Source organism: Phytophthora ramorum, assembly GCF_020800215.1.
Source record: "Phytophthora ramorum isolate Pr-102 chromosome Unknown Phyram_PR-102_s0004, whole genome shotgun sequence".
NCBI lineage: Eukaryota > Oomycota > Peronosporomycetes > Peronosporales > Peronosporaceae > Phytophthora > Phytophthora ramorum.
In genome coordinates, this window is record NW_027150650.1 from 2198181 (window position 1) to 2204395 (window position 6215).

Genomic DNA, 6215 nt, shown 5'->3' on the forward strand with positions numbered 1-6215 from the left:
GCTGAGTGGCTCCTTCGACTGCGTCTTCGGAATCCCGTGGCTCGCTCGCCACCAGCCTGCCATCGATTGGCTCGCTGGTACAGTCCGCCCCCGCGATATCGACGTGAATGCCGTCGAAGCGTTCCTGTGCGGAACGCCAAACCAATGGCCGCATGTTACAGTCATGGACCCCGAATCCATGGCCCATGCTGCACCCGAAGCGAGCGATGGCCCTTCATGTGCAGTATGCGATAACGCAACCTGCGCCGGTCCTCAGCAGGAGTCTCAGGACGCGCCCGACGTGGTCGAGCATGGGTTCCCACGTCCCGATGAGCAGTGGTTCTCGGATGAAGACGATGATGACGTGGTCGAGCATGGTTTCCCACGTCCGGATGAGCAGTGGCTCTCCCCCGAAGAAGAAGATGACGTGGTCGAGCATGGGTTCCCACGTCCGAGTGATGATGTGGTTGAGCGTGGCCTCCCACTTGCGGTCGAGCATGGATTCCCGCGGGTGGTCGAGCGAGAGCTCCCCGAAGAAGTTGACGCGGCCGAACAACTGGCTCCGCGTCTTGGTGCCGATGTCGAGTTCCGGCACCCCGAGTCTGCTGACGTGATCGAGCATGGGTTCTCACTGTCAGCTGTGGAAGACTCTCCACGCCCGGTTCGTCGTCGCGGTCGTCGTAAACCGCGACGACCTCGTGCGCCGTCGCGGGATCCAGTCGAAGCTGAGACCGAGATGATCTCAGTCCTGGTGGGGAATGACGCGGACGAACCTCCGCGTGCGTGCAACGTCGAGGTCGCACGTCCTCCATGCGACGCTGCCGAGATCACTCGACTGCCTGGCCTCTCGTGGAAACATTTCCTTCGCGACTTGAAGAAGGGCGAGATCGAACAAGTGTGCATGATCGTCGCCGAAGACGCCGCATCCATCGCAGCCGTCGAGACCCACGCATCGGACTCAACGTCCGACGCTCGCACACGTCCGAAAGGTGCTGAGCCGAAGAACGCCCGCGCAGCACGATACGCTGCCCAGTCGTTGCCGGCTCTAGAGGCTGCCGGCAACCCAGTCGCTCCTCTTGTACGCGAGTTCAGCGACATCTTTCCGGACAAGGTTCCAGCCGCCCTTCCACCCGATCGTGGCGTTCTGCACGAGATCGACCTCGTGCCAGGCGCGAAGTACTGTGTGACGCGGCAGTGGCCGCTTCCCCGAGATCAAGTCGAAGCGATCGACGCTTTCTTCGAAGGTCGCCGGCAAGCCGGCCACGTCCGCGAGAGTCTGTCCCCCGCATTCCAGCCCGACGTTCTGCGTGAAGAAAGCCACCGGCGGATGGCGGATCGTCCACGCCTTCAACAAGCTCAACGACGCCACCATCCCGGCGCAGACGCCGATTCCGAGGAAAGACATGGTGCTCGACACCATGTCCGGCAGCACCAAGTTCAGCGCCATCGACCTGATGGATGGCTTCTACCAGATCTTGATGCGCGAAGCCGACGTGCCGTTGACTGCCGTCAGCACGCCCAGTGGAATGCTCTGGGAATGGCTCGTGATGCCGCAGGGGCTCAAGAACGCCCCTGCCACCTTCAATCGCATGGTGTCAAATCTGCTCCGGCCGTTCCGCGACTTTGCGCCCAGCTACTTCGACGACATCTTCATTCACAGTCGTGCCGCGGGCGGCATGACGGACGTCGAGATGCACCTTCAACACCTGAGGCAGGTGTTCGAAGTGATGAGGGAGAACAAGCTGTATGCCAACTTGAAGAAGTGCATCTTCTGCGCTCCCGAGATCCCAGTGCTCGGGAGCTACGTCAGCACGGAAGGTGTCCGTGCTGACCCGGAGAAGATCGAAGCCATCTGCGCTTGGCCCGCTCCTCAGGATCAGAAGCAGCTCCGGCAGTGGCTTGGTCTCGCGACGTACCTCCACCACTACTCGAAGAACTTCGCGGCAATGATCCGTCCGTTGTCGCAGCTTCTGAAGGCAGATGCCGCGTGGTCGTGGCGTCCTGAGCACCAGTCGGCTTTTGACGCGGTGAAGACGAGCTTGTCCACCGCGCCCGTACTCATGCTTCCAGACCACTCGAAGCCCTTCCATGTCGTGTGCGACGCGAGCGACTTCGCGATCGGCTGCGCCTTGATGCAGTTCGATGACGAAGGGCGCGAGCGGGTCATCAGTTACCAGTCGCGCCAGCTGAAGCCGGCAGAGCGGAATTATCCGGTCCATGATAAGGAGCTGCTGGCCATGCGGTACGCCCTCATCAAGTTCCGCGTATATCCCCTCGGCGAGCAGACCTTCGCGATCTACACCGACCACGCGTCGTTGAGAACAGCGACGAAGAGCCCTCACTTGTCCCAGCGCATGGCGCGCTGGCTCTCGCTATTCTCCGAGTACAACTTCGTCGTCCACTACAAGCCGGGCAAGGCCAACATCCTCGCCGACGCGCTCTCGCGTCGGCCAGACTACGTGCAGTCGAGTCGACACGCAGTTGGCGACGAGGATGACGACGAGTGCGCTGTGTGTGTTGCTGAAGAGGTCGCTGCAGTGGAAGTCGCAGCGACTACTCCACTCCGAGACCTGATATCGGCCGCGTACGAGGCGGACGCGGCGTGCTCCGAGATGATCAAGTACTTGGGAGACCCGTCCGACACGGCGCGGCGCCGATTGTCCGCACGGAGCCGTGCCCGCATTGATCGATACCAACTGGAAGGAGGCCTGCTGACATACAGCGTCGATCGCGCCGATCCGCCGCGCATCGTCGTCCCGCTGGACGATGACCTTCGGGCTCGGCTGATTCACGAGTTCCATGACGCTCCCAGCGGCGGCCACCTCGGACGCGAGAAGACTTTCGCGTCGCTCTCGCGAGACTTCTATTGGCCGCACATGTACAAGTGGGTGCGGAAGTGGGTACGCTCCTGCGAAGCGTGCCAACGAGTCAAGCCGTCGCAGTCGAAGCAGGCCCCGCTTCGACCCCTCCCAGTTGCGGCGGATCCGTGGTCTTCCGTGAGTATGGACTTTGTCTTCGGGCTGCCTCGAGATGCTCAAGGCCGCACTGGGATTCTCGTCTTCGTAGATCGTTTCAGCAAGATGCTTCATCTTGCTCCGGTCGCTGTCACCATCACCGCGGCGCAGTCCGCGGCGATCTTTCTCGACATCGTCTACAGGCACCATGGACTGCCGACCTCGATCATCTCCGATCGCGATCCCCGCTTCACCGCCGCATTCTGGACCGAGCTCTTCAAGCTAGTGGGGACGCGGTTGAAGATGTCCACCGCGTCACACCCAGAGACGGACGGCCAGACCGAACGCGCAAACAGGGTCGTCGAGGACGTGCTGAGAAGCTTCGCCACGTCGTTCGAGTCGTGGAGCTCGTTCCTGCCTATGGTTGAGTTCGCTCTCAACAACGCCGTTCACGCGTCGACCGGTCTCACGCCATTTTACGTCAACTACGGTCGCCATCCCCGCGTTCCAGCGCTCCTCGGCATGGAGCGCTCGATTCCCCAAGGCGGCGCTGACGACGAGAACGACTCGGCGCACCTTTCCAATGCCGACCAAGTGCCCAGCGGCACTGAGGCCGCTGACGGCACTACCTCCGCCTTGATGAACGGTGTCACGACTCGGCACGGTGCCCGAGCCTCAACTCGAGGCATGCGTACGCGTGCCGCCACGAGGGCGGCACCATCCGACATCGCATCTTGGACACGTCGGACGCTGATCAACCCACGTCAGCGTCCTCGTGCAATTGCATATGAAGACACGTCCGGCGCGGCGACCCCGCCCGCGCCGCCTCCAGCAAACTTTGACCCCATTCCGTCCCCACAACCGCGCGACACAGCGGCTGTCAGCAAGTTCTTGCAGCGACGCCAGAGTGTGGCGCGCTATGTTCGTGACGCGATTGCAGTGGCAGTCGATCGTCAGAAGGAAAACGCTGATCGACGCGGCCGCAAGAACATGGAGAAGTTCGCCGTCGGCGACCGCGTCTTGCTATCGACGTCCGGCATTCAACCCATTTTGGTTACCAATTTGGGCGCGAACAAGCTCGCGCCAAGGTATATTGGACCATTTCAAGTGTTGAAAGTGTTAGGAGATGCCTACACGCTACAGCTACCTACAGCGCTCCGGCTTCATCCTACTTTCTACGTCGGTCGGCTGCGGCGATACCATCCCGCGCTTATCCCCAGCGACGACGCTGCCACTCCCCAGCGTTCCGGTCTTGGCCCCGCTGCGGCGATTGGCGCCGCGGCACTCGGCGACGCAGCTCCTGGTTCTCATTCTCCAGCACGTCTAGACGACGCGCCATCCGATCCAGACGCTGCGCGATCGCAGCGTCCTGTCCGCGATTCTCCGTTTGAGCGGGACGGCCCCGCTCCTCTCGTCGATGGTGCTGGTAATGGTCGAGGCCATTCTCCAGCACGATGATGCCCGTGCTGCCCCTCGTTCCGGCCGTCGGAGTCGCGGTGGTCGTCACCGCGACGACCCCGTCCCCAGTCACCGCCAGTATCTTGTTCGCTGGCTTGGCCCCATGCCGGATAGCTGGGAGCCCCGTGCGATCCTTCTTGCCGACATTCCGGACTGCGTGGCGGCGTACGAGGCAAGCCTTGGAGAGGGGGCAAGTCCTCCGGACGGCGCGGCGCCACGCCGCGCCTAGACGCATGAAGCGAAGCTTCGAATCTTCCTATCAGTCGACGCTCGGACTCGGTGAGCGGATACTCCTCAACCTGGCGCTGCCACTCTTCTGCACTCGGTCGCGGGAGATCGAACCCGCGACATCGTGGACATCCTGTCTTGAAGTGCACGAAGCAGGATTTGCGGTCGGCGTCGTACGACGTCTCACAGATTTCGAGGGCCAGAGCACTGACGGACAAGCGCGAGTGCGTGGCCTCGCGCTGCTCGAGTCTCTGCGTGAAGATCTCCTCACCCTCAATGTTCCAGCGCTCCACGAAGGACGTCCACGATCGGTCCATGGACCGATAGGTCACGGTGCCTCTCGCCGCGATGGGCTTACTGCGAGTCGATCTCCATCGGTTGAACAACGCGATCATCTCGTCCGCACTCCGATCACCTTGCACGGCGCTGCAATCGTGCAGCGCCCACCGCTCCAGTGTCTCTTCGTACGTGAGGTCTCCAGTGTCCATCGCAGCTCCAATTCTCGACTGACGAAGATCCAAGCTTCGCCTTCTCTGCGTGTTTCTTAGCCTGAATGGGGAATGGTGTGACAGGCCTCTGTCATACGGGTGCCACCGCGTGTGCGCGGTGGCCAATCAGAGTCGAGCGTACAACCGTTGGTTGGGACGGTCTCGAGTCTCGACAACTGCATGTCCACATCAATCAATCAGAGTTCATTTTACCTACTTCCTCGCAACTACAGTGTACGTCGGTAACGGGTTCTGTTAGCCCGTTACATGATGAAGCTGACCCAAGGTAGAGACGTGAACAACCATCTGAGTAAGACGTTCATATTACGGCCTTAGTTGATATCGTTGAATTATCAGTTTGATGATATCACAATGGTGGAGTTGATATTGAATAACTTACCCCATCCATGTGAGTTCGAGAGTTTGAAAAAGTAGAATTCGCTGCAACTGGGTTGACAACTTCGTGATTTATGAGTGTACTCGGGAGCTGATTCGCGATGCTGATTCGCACCAAAAGGCTTACCAAGCCAGAAGTGGAGGCGGACAACGCGATGGCTCGAAGAACAACGGCAATGGAAGAGGCAACAAGTCGAAGACCGAGACTGGCGAGGGCAAGCAACAGGACAAGCCTCACGACGCTAATAAAAAGAAGTAGAAATCGAGAAAATGTTTCATGTGTGACAGTTCGGATCATCTCGATGCAGATTGTCCTCAGCGAGTGAAGAACCAAAGCGAGGGTCGAGCTAATGTTACGGAGCAGAAGCAGGGACCGCGCGGTAATGTGGCTCTGCGCCAGCATGACATCGCTTTACCAAGTCCAGTACGCTAGGACGGAGAGCGTGAAGAGGAAACCATGGCACTGGATGCCGTGCTGATGGATGCTGGGGTTGACGCAGATTTTAGTGATGGTGATCACGAGCATTTGGGTGGCGAAAGACGTCATAGATGTCGAAACTCTGCATTTCGATGGCGATGAGGTTCTAGACACCGACCAGAGTGCAAGCATCGTCTGGTTGCGAGATGGTGTCACGTGAAATGAAGACGAGATCGATACCAGTAATGGGTGGTGGTTTTTCGACACAGCGGCTGACATTAATGTGAGTAGCTA